This window comes from Giraffa tippelskirchi, chromosome 1 (genome assembly GCF_054371585.1).
Source record: "Giraffa tippelskirchi isolate mGirTip1 chromosome 1, T2T-mGirTip1v1.2.pri, whole genome shotgun sequence".
NCBI lineage: Eukaryota > Metazoa > Chordata > Mammalia > Artiodactyla > Giraffidae > Giraffa > Giraffa tippelskirchi.
The window spans coordinates 39,355,778-39,369,865 of NC_137275.1; the positions used below are offsets into that span (position 1 = coordinate 39,355,778).

At 33.9% G+C, this 14,088-nt stretch overlaps 1 long non-coding RNA gene across 1 annotated transcript in view; it reads right to left on the reverse strand.

Annotated features, from left to right (window-relative positions):
- Positions 1–213: 213 nt before the first annotated feature.
- LOC145544843 (uncharacterized) overlaps positions 214–14,088 on the reverse strand; it is a 75,625-nt gene continuing 61,750 nt past the window's right edge. Inside the window, exon 3 of the long non-coding RNA XR_014081667.1 lies at positions 214–1,644. This is a non-coding gene — a long non-coding RNA (uncharacterized LOC145544843). The remainder of the gene's footprint in view (positions 1,645–14,088) is intronic.

Genomic DNA, 14,088 nt, shown 5'->3' on the forward strand with positions numbered 1-14,088 from the left:
TAGTTGAGAACACTGTTGGAGAGTTTTACTATTGAGACCTGATAGAAAAAGACAGAAGACTGGCATGTATGACTGCTTCTTGCACCTGTCCCCCAGTACCCCCAGTTTTATGTGTTTTACAGAGAACTCACAGGAAATGTAATCTCTTCAGTCATAAAGCTTGACCAAGGGAATCACTCAATAAATAAATAAATAAATGCAGTTGCAAAATTCGTGTTCGAAAAGTTATATTTGCTTTGATCCATAAGAGTATACGATAGGATTCCTTTTTGTTTTCTCTAAATAGATTTTAGAGTTTCTGTGGCATATACATATACATACAATTGTGTTTCTGTGGTATATACATATACAGTTTCTGTGGTATATACATATTCATACAATTGTGTTAGGTTGTGGTATCAGCATTGATCTCTTCAAGATATAACTGGGAGGAATTCACATTGAAGATATATTGTTGGCTGAGTTTCCAATGCAGTCATTAGATGCTATCGTGAAAGGGTTGGTTCTTAAATTTCTAATGGATAATGGCATTAAAACTGGGAAGAGGACATTCTTTAAAAAATTAGTAAGTGAGAAATATGTTTACGAGTATGGTCGTGTGTATTGAGAAACCAAGTGGTAACCTGTGACTATTACTTTTTTCTGACAGCCCCTCTATCCTCCTGTTTCTATTAACAGAACTTACTCTTCTGACCACTTAGGGTTAGTGATGTGAACAATCTTTAGAAACCACAGTGTCCAAGGCCCTAGATGGACTGATCAAAAGAAATGCCTGACCACTAGAATTCATCCGTGAAAATTTCCTTCCTGACATCTTAGAGAAATATTCTCTTGTCTCTCTGGTAATGAAGCTTTTAAGGTACTAACTCAAGAAATATCCGAAACTACACTGAAAAGCACAAGAAAAAAAATAAACATGAACATAAAGAATTATAGCAGGAAAGAAATGCATACAATACGTTGGGTGACCAGTTCCTGAGAGACCTAGGGCTGTCCACTTTCTGAAGTACTGCCCTGAATTCTCTGAGCTATTCAATGCCCATCAAATAAATTGAGTGTGTATGAATTTAAATCGTTCTTAGGCTCTGCTGAACTGGGTCTATCACTTGCAATTGAAAGATTCCTGAATGATGCAATTAACTTTCAACCCTGAGATTCTTAAATTTTAAGATACAATGTTTGTTACCAGAAATATATCCAGGACTATTTCAGTATTCAATAAATATGAAAAGGTTACTAATCTAAAACAGCCTTTCCATAATTAAATTTGTCATTGGTCTTTCAGGCTATACCATATTTAGTGATTAGATAATAACAACCATCTGAAATGGCTATTTATAAAAATGAAAGTGATGAAAACATTTGATTAAGGACAATGATTTCCTGCCTTTATTCATCTTCCTTAATCCATTTAAAATAATTTATGAGATTAAGCTTCACTGAAGTAATACAGTTGAATTCAATATCAATTTTCACTAAACCCATCTTTGTGAATGGCAGAATCATTTCTGTTTTGTTTACCATAGTGTCATGTAAAAGATATCCGGTTGACATTTCTAGAATCCATAAATGGCTTTAACTCTGCTTCTTGCTTCCTTATTATCCTGGGCAGCTGATCTATCTTTTCTGAGCCTGTTTTCTCATCTGTAAAAATGAATATAGGACAGCAACATGGTAAAGAATTCAGTGAATGTTTTCAATCTCAGAGTAAAGACAATTGTCAAAGACAGGCAATTAAGGATTCACAGATCCATCTACCATTCAATCTGTGATGTAGAATCAGTTTCTTGACTTTATCTGTATCTCTTAAGGAAGTTCTCTTTTGTATCTCTCATCTCCATCAGTCTTCACATCAATGAATTCTTTCTTTGCCTAATGAACTTCTTCAAGGAAATAATTTCAAGTAGTGAATATGATTACAAAGCAGAAAAACTTAAATTACTGTACTATATTATACAAATTTCAAAAAACAGCTTAAAAACAATTACTATGGGATTATATATTATAAATTATATGTGAAAATTAATATCCCTAATATTAGATTTATTGATTTTTTTTTACTTGCTGTAAATATATAGATGAAAGTAATAGACCAATGAACTGTAGATAAATACAGGTAAGAGTGACAAGGTATATCTTTGAAAGAGTGACTAAGAAGACGGAAATAGGATGATATGAATGAATAAGAACCATTTGATATTTTTAAAATAGAAAAATTGTTTGTGTGTTTTTAATTATTTCAAAAGGGGGATGTATAACTGGAGCATAAATTCTGACTAATCTGTGTAGTGAAGATTTCTGAAAGATGGAGAATTGATTGGATTATCACTCAGCAACCAAAAGCAAAAAGTATTAGAGCAAGAACTGAGGAATTTTTTTTTTTCCTCTTCATCTTGAATTGCTGAGTAGACAACAGACCATAGGAGATTAAGAGTGGAAATAGCGAGACAATCTATGAGGGCATTATTATTAGTCTGGGCCACGGATGAGGGAAGCCTGGCATGCTGCAGCCTACGTGGTTGCAAAGAGTTGGACACAACTGAGCAACTGAACTGAACTGATGGATGGGGGAATCTAGAAGGTAAAGAGTAAAAGTCTTGATAGGTAAATAGGTATATGTTTTTAGAGATATATTTTGAAGGCAGATCAAAAATGGACTTGCTGAACGGGATGTTAGAATGAGGAAAAGTGATGAGTAAATGTTAATTTTGGGATTGTGGCAATTGCAAATATATGTAAAGCAGAGATGAGCGAGACTGTGAGAACAGGTCTCGGTTGGGAGAAGTAAATAAGACTTTCTTTTTATGTATCATTTAGGTGACGAATTCAAGTAAAGAAATGTAATATATTTAGTCTGGGACCAAGGGGCAAAAAGAGAGCTGATATCTGAATTTGGAAATTATCGGTTCCAACCTAGAAAGAGACCTAAGGATTAATCTCTAACTCACACAAGCACTAAGATATCTGTAAGAGGAAGAGACTCTCACAGGAGAAATTTAGAAGTGTCCAGGGAGATCAGAGAAATCAGGATAGTGATTTGTTGTAGAAATCAAATGAAGAAATTGTGTCATGGCTAGTTTGTTTAAGGATTTTAAAATCTGTTAGAAATCAAGTCATGACACAATGATATACAATTGGCCATTGGATTTGGAAAGGAATCCTTGCAAAAACTGAGGAATATGTTCAATAGTGTGGTGGGTATTATATCCTTATTGAAATAGTAAAAAGGAGTGGAATAATGTATAAAAAAAAGTAAGTAGATATAGAAGGCTTTCTTGAGAAATGTTCTATGAAAATGGATAAGATAAATAAGGTAGTTTGATGCATGGGAGGAATTCTAAATTTTAATTTCAGGTGAGTAGCCATATGTATGTGAATACACACACACATACACATAAACATATGTCTCTCTATATATAAATATATACATGTAAATATGTATACATATTAGCAGGAACAAAATTTTAGGAACAGTTATTTTTTAGATGGTGATATGAGATGTATCAACATAAAACACTGACTAACATTTGCTTCTAACTAGGCCACAGGAGAAATCTCTCTTGTAACATAAAAGACAGCATACATAGAAGTATGCAATTCATGTCCTATTTGAAACATTCTATTGTGTTCATAAAATCTATTTTGAACAATTTCAATCTTTTTAAATTTTTTGAGACTTGCTTTATCTTTGAGAACTCTCTTACGGCTTTTCATTGGAAATGTCCCATATGTGTTTGAAAAGAATATTTGCTTTGTGTTGCCGGAAGAAGCATTCTAAAATATAAATTGAGTTAAGTTAGTTGGTAGTGTTACCTTAATCTTAAATATACTTTTAGATTGTCTAGTTTTTCTACAGAAATCAGGAGTGTGATATTAACATTTCCAAGCATAATCATTTCTTTAATTTTCCTTATTAATGTGTTTCTTTTTGCTTCATACAATATGTATGGCTATTCTTAGGTACATGTCCTTATGCTTATTATGTCTTCCAAATGTATTGGCCCTTTTATTGTAAAACATACTTTTATATCTGTAGAAATAATTATTGTCTTAAAGTCTATTCTAAACGACCAATTAATATAACTACTCCTGCTCACTTACTATTATTATTTTTCCAATTTAAAAAAAAAATTAAATATAATTGAATCCCACATTTTAGCTTGTGTGAAAAGATCTAGATGTTTATAAGAATGTTTAGTCTATTCTCATTTAATATAATCATATGGTTGCATTTATTCCTGATATTTTGCTATTTATTTTCTAAATGATTTATATATATTTAGTTTCCTCCATTGATACTTTACTACATTCACTACGTTAGGCAAATATTCCTGGTATACTATCTTAATTCTTCTGTTGATATTTCACCTAAATTTTAAAATAATTTTCTCAGTGGTTTATGAAGAAATTACAATATACATATTAATTTATCATTGTTTCCTTAAGGTTAAGGGCCTCCCCCATGGTACAGAATCTGCCTGCAATGCAGGAGACATAGGAGACGTGGGTTTAACCCCTGGGTCGGGAAGATCCCCTGGAGGAAAAAATTCCACTTCAGTATTTTTGCCTTGAATATCCCATGGACAGAGGAGCCTGGACATCTACATTCTGAAGGGTTGCAAAGAGTCAAACGCAACTGAGTAACTATGCATCTTAAGGTTAAAATCTTTTTTAACACAGCAACATTGTTCAAATGTACTACAACTTTCCCTTTCTCCTTATTTTGTTTTATTATAATCATATACATTATCTAATTATTATAAACCCAATAAAACAGTGCTACAATTGTTGCTTTATATAACATATTGTTTTAAAAATTAAGTAACCAAAGTTAAAAATATGTCTTGAAGTCTTTCATGTTTTCCAATATATTCCACCCCCTCTTTTTCTTTGCTTTTTATTTTTTCTTATGAATTTGAGTTACTGTATGGTGACATTTCCTTTTACCCTGAAGGAATTGTTTTGTTGTCAGTACAGCAGATCTCTTAGTAGAAATCTCTCAAATTTTGTTTTAAATTTTGGAGATGTATTTATTTTACTTTTATTTCTAAAGGATATATTGACTGGTATAGACCTTTTGGATAACAGTTATTTTCCATAAAAACTTTTAATTTTTAAAATTTTTTAACTTTTAAAATTTCTCTTTCCTTCTAGAATTATTTAGAATGAGAATTCAGATGCAAATTGTATAGTTGCTCCTTTGAATATGATAGCATTTAATTCTGTTACTATCAAGATTTTCTCTTAGTCTTTCAGGATTTCTTTAACATTAGTCTTTTTTATGTGTACACCCTATTTGGAATTTGGAAAGCTTATTAGATCTTTGTTGTTGTTGTTCAATCACTAAGTTGTGTCCAAATCTTTGAAATCCCGTGGACTGTAGCATACCATGCTCTTCTGTCTTCCACTATCTCCTGGAGTTTGTTCAAATTCATGTCCATTGAGTTGGTGATGCTATCTAACCATCTCATTCTCTGCTGCTCCCTTCTCCTCCTGCCTTCAATCTTTCCCAGCATCAGGGTCTTTTCCAGTGAGTTGGCTCTTTGCATCAGGTATCAAAATATTGGAGTTTCAGCTTCAGCATCAGTCCTTCCAAGAAATATCCAGGGTTGATTTCCTTCAGAATTGACTTGTTGGATCTCCTTGCAGTCCAAGGGGCTGTCAAGAGTCTTCTCCAAAACCACAGTTCAAAAGTACCAGTTCTTCAGGACTCAGCCTTCTTTATGATCCAAGTATTCACATCCATACATGACTACTGGAAAAACCATAGCTTTTAATATACAGAACTTTGTTGGCAAAATAATGCCTCTGCTTTTTAATATGCCATCTAGGTTTGCCATAGCTTGCCTTTCAAGGAGCAGTCATCTTTTCATTTCACTGCTGCAGCTACCATATGCAGTGATTTTGGAGCCTAAGAAAATAAAATCTCTCACTGCTTTAAAATTTTTCCCTTCTATTTGCCATGAGTAATGGGACTGGATGCTATGTTCTTAGTTTTTTTTTTTCTTTTTTTTCATGTGAGTTTCAAGCCAGCTTTCAAGCCAGCCTTCAAGCCACTCTCCTCTTTCACCCTCAGGAGGAGGCTCTTTAGTTCCTCTTCACTTTCTGCCATAAAAGTGATATCATCTGTATAACAGAGGTTGTTGATAGTTCTCCTGGCAATCTTGATTGCAGATTATGATTTATCCAGTCCAGCATTTCACATGATATACTCTGCATGTAAGTTAAATAAGCATGGTAACAATATATAGCCTTGTCATTCTCCTTTCCTAGTTTTGAACCAGTTAGTTGTTCCATATTTAATTCTATTAATAACTGTTGCTTCTTGATCTTCACACAGGTTTCTCAGTAGACAAATAAGGTGGTTCCCATCTCTTTAAGAATTTTCCACAGTTTCTTGTGATTCACAGAGTCAAGGGATTTAGCATAGTCAATGAAGCAGAAAGAGATGTTTTTCTGGAACTCCCTTGCTTTCTGCATTACCCAACGAATGTTGGCAATTTGATCCCTGGTTCCTCTGCCTCTTCAAAACCCATCTTGTACATCTGGAAGTTCTCAGTTCATATACTGAAGCCTAGCTTGATGGAATTTAAGCATAATCTTATTAGCATGTGAAATGAGAGCAACTGTATGGTAGTCTGAACATTCTTTGGCATTAATTTTCTTCACGATTAAAATGTAAACTGACATTTTCCAGTCCTGTGACTACTGCTGAGATTTCCAAATTTGCTAGTGTACTGATTATAGCATTTTCACAGCATCCTTTTTTTTAGGATTTTAAATGTCTCATCTGGAATTCCATCACCTCCACTAGCTCTGTTCCTAGTAATGCTTTCTAAGGTCCACTTTATCTCACACCCTAAGATGTCACCCTAGGTGAGTGACCACATCATTGAGGTTATCCAGGTGGTTAAGGCCTTTCTTGTATAGTTCTCCTGTGTATTCTTGCCATGTCTTCTTAATCTCTTCTGCTTCTGTTAGGTCTTTACCATTTATGTCTTTTATCATGCCTATTGTTATATCAAATGTTTCCTTAATATGTCCAAAATGTAGAATTTTGTCTTACAATGGAGTAATCTACTTTAGCAAGACAATCACACATTTATTAGGGTGGTAAAACCACAAATTCATAATTTGAAACATTTACTTGTGACACATACAATTTAGGAATACATTTATTCTCTTGTTTGTTGAATAATATTGGCTTTATTTTTATAAATAAAGATTTGGGAAAATCTCCAAAGACCGGGTTTGTCAGATTTGTCCTTTTATTAAATACACAGAGAAGCCTGGCAGGCTACAGTCCATGGGTTCACAAAAAGTTGGATAGGACTGAGTGACTAACAGTTTTTAACGCTGAAAACTTCCAGTAGCAAAAAAGTAACTCAGTGAAATCAACCTGATGATGAAATCTAATAAAAAATCCACTCTGATACCCTGCTAAAATAGTTCTGAAAGCAAATATAGTTATATAGGAGGTGTTTTTGTCAGTAAAGTTAAGCGTAATATTCAACTCATTTTTATGGAATTTATAATATTCTTAATAGTCTATTATCATATTTGCTGTTTGGAAAGATACTTAACTCTTTCAGCATATAGAATAAAAATAAATCAAAATCCACTTGCTTGTTTCTAGAAATATTTATAACGGTAGTTTGCATATAATATTAAGAAATGTTTTTGTACTATCCAACGAATTGTTAGTGATATAAATATTCCTATGGTTTTCAGTCTAAGTCTTAAATTGTTTAGCAGAATAGATATAGGGAACCTCACCCAAACACTGAATTATAGCAAAGAAATGGATAATTAAACATTATCTATTTTATCTGCAATAAAATTATATGTTTGTAAAAAAACCAGTACACAAAAAAGGCAAAATGAACAAAAGAACATAGAGAACATATCAAAGCATTAGCTAACATACCCAGCATGTGGGCTTCCACCCACTATAAACACAGCCAATATTTTTCACATCATCTTCTGTCTCCTTAACCCTCTTCAATATGTTCCCTTAAAAACTAACAAAAATTAAGCCTTTGTTAAAGCACAAGAATGAAAGAAGCTATGTTTGAGGTATGGTAATTTTGTTATTCTACATCTCATCATCACATTCATATTATTTAATTGGGTTAATTTAATAATTTATTATTCTATTACCTGTTGTGATTAATTTGTCCTCCACCAAAAGTATTCATTATCTACACTGAGAACTGAATATATATAAATATATCACACCTGAAACTGTGAACTTTTCTTCTAAATAGAGGACCGTTCCTCCAAAAGTGCCAAGCAGTGTTTTCAATGTTTACTGTACACTATCATTATTTATAACAACACCTATATGTAGGGGCTGCAATCATTTCTATTTAGCAAGTGGAAAAACTGAAGCATTGTAAGGTTATTTAATATGTGAAAGGGCATATATTTTTTTAAATGGCAGAACTAGGTTTGAAATTAACGTGCACAGGCTCTGGAGACTATGCTTCTAACCACTTTGTTACTGAAAAACATGTACCATTATTCTCTATAAGCAAGTATGCTTTTAAAATGGAAATAAACAAATCTTTGAATTAAGAGTTATGCTATATTACTGAAACTAGATCACTGAATAAATAGATGTAACACATTCTATGTTTAATCTGCCTACAATCTATTACCACCATGCACATACCCATCTGTGTAAGAAAAAATTAAATTTTATTGGAAAGGAAGGATTTTACCTGGCTCATATTATTAACATTCAAAGTGAATATTCAATTAGGATTTGTACTTTTGAAATAAAAATTGGAATAATCATTGTAAAAAGAGAAGTATAATTATGCATTAAATGTTAGGACTTACGGCAGTTGATAATTGTTTAATAAATTCTGCCTCACAGTAAACATTTTAATTCTATTAACCTGATCCCAAATTCTTTTAGTTTACCCAAGAATTTGTTGTTCAAACTTAAAATAACTCTTACTTTCACTTTCTCTTTGTTTTTCTCATATTACAGTTCCAATTAATTTAACTTCTATTATACACCAGAATTATTCTGTCTCTCTCTGATTCTCATACTATTACTCTAACTAATGTAACTTCAATTATCAATTCCAATAATTACCTCCAGATATCAATATCAAAATCTGTTATCTTTGAAGTTATTTGTTGGAAAGTTAAATGACAGAGATAGATAGAAATACAAATAAATTGTATAAGCATAGTTACTTTTGCCTAGCCTAAGTCATTATAACTTTTGGCTAGTCTAAGTGATAGTTTAAAAATTATTCACCTCATATTTTGGAAAAGAAAATGCTAAAATCCACCACATCTCAAGAGGGAGGCAATTAAATCTTGTTGGTGACACTAAAAGTATTGTATATATATATATAATATATATTAATATATATATTACATTAAATATATTAAATTTAATATGAATAGTGAAACTGTTAGTCACTTAGTCATGTCTGACTGCAACCCTATAGAGTATAGCCCAAAAGGCTCCTCTGTCCATGGAATTCTTCAGGTAAGCATACTGGAGTGGGTAGCAATTCCTTTCTCCAGGGTATCTCCCCAACCCAAGGATCAAACCCGAGTCTGCTGCACTGCAGGCAGATTCTTTAGCATCTGAGTCACCAGAGAAGCCTGTGTATATGTGTGTGCGTATATATATAAAACATCAAATATTATATATATATAATGTAGTTATATACAGTATATAGTATAACCATGAAGGAAATTTATCATAGTAATTCATGCTTACTTTGTACTATATAATTTTAATAGTAAGAATTCTGTCTATGATAACTCTCAATGTTAGATGTTTTTTCTTAACCCACAGTATTTTAAAATGCTTAATTGCTCATTCAGAAAGCTATAAATATATTATTTACAGATTAATATTATACTAATATGTATAAACTGTAGAGTAGAAATCTGCTTAAATTAGTGATAGCATAAATTAAATTCTGTAAAACACGTAAGTTAATGAGACAAAAGTTATGACCATCTAAATATAAGTTAGGACTAAGAAGATATCTAGGATAGTAATTTGTAATACTATATAAAAACTATATGTCAATGCAGGGATGGAGGTTAGAGATGTGACAGGAGGCTTAGGAAAAGATAAATAATATTGAAATTCATCTGATGTAGATGACTAGATCTAGTTAAGAGAAGAAGAATTAAGCTTTTATACATTTAAAGCTCCAAAGACCACTTTTTACTCATCCCTGATATCCTCTTATCTACTTATATGCCTTGAAACTGGTCAAACTTTGGTCTTTTTAGCTTGGCTAGCTCCTTTCTTCCTGACTTGTTTCTTTGGAGTTAGGAAGAGATTGTATATTCTTTTTATCTTTCATTTCAGATTTACTTATGCTTTTAAAAAATCAACTTATATGAATAAGAAAAATATCTATAACCTAATAAAGTCAGGAATTATGTTTCTCCAAGTTTATGCCCCCAAATAGCATTTGATAAAAACTCACTACCACTGACAAACTAAAAGAAATATATTGTGATCTGAAATTAAAAGTCATACAATGATCTCTAATGTTATTTAACTTCTGTGAGCATATTTTATTCCTTTATTTTTTAAAATAGGTGTTGTTCAGGAGATAAACATTTTCCAAGAGATTGTTCCCATCATCATACACAGTATAGCAAGTGAAATAATTGACAACCGAGACTTGCTTCAGAATTCTAGTTCAGATTTTAGATTATCTTCAGTCAGTTCAGTTCAGTCACTCAGCCTTGTCTGAGTCTTTCAACCCCATGAATGACAGCATGCCAGGCCTCCTAGTCCATCACCAACTCCTGGAGTTTTCTCAAACTCATGTCCATTGAGCTTGTGATGCAATCTAACCATCTCATCCTCTATTGTCCTCTTCTCCTCCCACATTCAATCTTTCCCAGCATCAGGATCTTTTCCAATGAGTTAATTCTTTGCATCAGTTGGCCAAAGTATTGGAGTTTCAGCTTCAACATCAGTCCTTCCAATGAATCAGCTCAGTTCAGTTCAGTTGCTCAGTCCTGTCTGACTCTTTGTGACCCCAGGAACTGCAGCACACCAGGCCTCCCTGTCCATCAACAACTCCTGGAGTTTTCTCAAACCCATGTTCATTGAGTTGGTGATGCCATCCAACCATCTCATCTTCTGTCATCGCCTTCTCCTCCTGCCCTCAATCTTTCCCGGCATCAGAGTTTTCCAATGAGTCAGCTCTTCGCATGAGGTGGCCAAAGTATTGGAGTTTCAGCTTCAGCATCGTCCTTCCAATGAACACTCAGGACTGATCACCTTTAGGATGGACTGGTTGGATCTCTTTGAAGTCCAAGGGACTCTCAAGAGTCTTTTACACATTTGAAAAGCATCAATTCTTCTGTGCTCAGCTTTCTTTATAGTCCAACTCTCACATCCAAACATGACTACTGGAAAAACAAACAAGCATAGCTTTGACTAGATAGACCGTTGTTGGAAAAGTAATGTCTCTGTTTTTTAATAGGCTATGTAGGTTGGTTGTAAGTTTTCTTCCAAGGAGCAAGCATCTTTTAATTTCATGGCTGCAGTCACCATTGGAGTGAAAACTGACCTTTTCCAGTGATTTTGGAGCCCAAGAAAATAGTCTGTCACTATTTCCACTGTTACCCATCTATTTGCCATGAAGTGATGGCACCGGATGCCATGATCTTAGTTTTCTGAAAGCTGAGTTTTAAGCCAACTTTTTCACTCTCCTCTTTCACTTTCATCAAGAGGCTCTTTAGTTCTTCTTTGCTTTCTGCCATAAGAGTGGTGTCATCTGCATATCTGAGGTTATTGATATTTCTCCCAGCAATCTTGATTCCAGCTTGTGTTTCATCCAGCCCAGCGTTTCTCTTGATGTACTCTGCATAGAAGTTAAATAAACAGGGTGACAAAATACAGCCTTGATGTACTCCTTTCCTCATTTGGAAACAGTCTATTGTTCCATGTCCAGTTCTGACTGTTGCTCCCTGACCTGCATACAGATTTCTCAGGAGGCAGGTCTGGTCGTCTGGTATTTCAGTCTTTTAAAGAATTTTCCACAGTTCGTTGTGATCCACACAGTCAAAGGCTTTGGCACAGTCAATGAAGCAGGAATAGATGTTTTTCTGGAACTCTCTTGCTTTTTTGATGATCCAGCGAATGTTGGCAATTTGATCTCTGATTCCTCTGCCTTTTCCAGCTTGAATATCTGGAAGTTCACAGTTCGCATATTGTTGAAGCCTGGCTTGGAGAATTTTGAGCATTACTTTGCTAGCATGTGAGATGAGTGCAACTGTGCAGTAGTTTGAGCATTCTTTGGCATTGCCTTTCTTTGGGATTGGAATGAAAACTGATATTTTCCAGTCCTGTGGCCACTGCTGAGTTTTCCAAATTTGCTGGCATATCAAGTGCAGCACTTTCACAGCATCATCTTTTAGGATTTGAAATAGCTCAACTGGAATTCCATCACCTCCACTAGCTTTGTTTGTAGTGATGTTTTCTAAGGCCCACTTGACTTCACATTCCAGGATGTCTGGCTCTAGGTGAGTGATCATACCATCATGATTATCTGGGTCATGAAGATCTTTTTTGTACAGTTCTTCTGTGTATTCTTGCCACCTCTTCTTAATATCTTCTGCTTCTGTTAGGTCCATACACTTTCTGTCCTTTACCGAGCCTATCTTTGCATGAAATGTTCCTTTGGTATCTCTAATTTTCTTGAGGAGATCTCTAGTCTTTCCCTATCTGTTGTTTTCCTCCATTTCTTTGCACTGATTACTGAGGAAGGCTTTCTTATCTCTCCTTGCTATTCTTTGGAACTCTACATTCAAATGAGTACAACTTTCCTTTCCTCCCTTGCTTTTTAGTCCTCTTCTTTTCACAGCTATTTGTAAGGCCTCCTCAGACAGCCATTTTGCTTTTTCATATTTCTTTTTCTTGGGTATGATCTTGATCCTCGTCTCCTGTTCAGTGTCATGAACCTCCATCCATAGTTCATCAGGCACTCTATCAGATCTAGATTATCTTGTCATCCTTAAAGATGTATTACTATAATATATGAATTGTTTGGATACTGTAAAGTAGAAACAAGCTCTGTTTGCTTAGCAGTAAAGAATCTGCCTCTGATGCAGGAGATGTAGTTTCAATCCCTGGGTTGGGAAGATCCCCTGGAAAAGGGAATGGCAACCCACTTGGGTATTCTTGTCTGGGAAACATCATGGACAGAGGAGCCTGGTGTGCTACAATCCACTGGGTACAAGAGTCAAATATGACTTAACATGTAAGAATAACAACAATATAATAGAATTATCTTAATATAAGAATAATCTATCCACAGTGATTATACCAGATATATAAAGCTCATAAATCCCTCAAAATATTCAGTTTACCTCATATATCAAGCAACTGTTTTTGCACATAATCTCCAGGTGCTTTGCAAATACCTATTAGCTCTTTTCCTTTGTAGAGATGTCAAGGTACTATCACATTTTTACCCACCATCAAACAAAAATCACAGTCTCTATTTTTCTTTACTTCAGAATTATCTGGAGAGTAGAGGTGCTTGGCAGGTATTAGTTGCACAGACCTTTTCAAAATTTGTCACATCTGACATAAGCATGACAGTACGAATTGTAGCAGGATGATGGTGATTGCATTGTTGTTACAGTTTTCCTGTCTCTTTGGCAAAGTAATACTTCTTTTTAGCTTAGAGTTCAGTGGGTGAGAAAAGATTGAGCTTTTAGTTCAGAAAGCACAGAGTTATTATCTGATCATTTCCACTGTAAACTTCAATAACAACTTTGAGAATATCTACCAATTCTATTCCTGCCATATCTTTTTCTAGAACTGTAGAGAGAAAATGATACGATTCATAATATGATTGCATGTTTTTCATGTTTTAATGATAAGAAACACTTCTTAAACTTGTTTCACAATATCTATTTAGATAACAGTTTTCTTTTTAGATGGCAAAGAATTTTAAGTTAGAAAAAACCTTAGGGGTTACAGTAAACTTACCTATAGGCTAAATGGTTTTCCTAAGGTTTTACTATGTATTAGTTACAGGGTTATGAAAGGAAGCTTAATCTCCTAATTCTAAT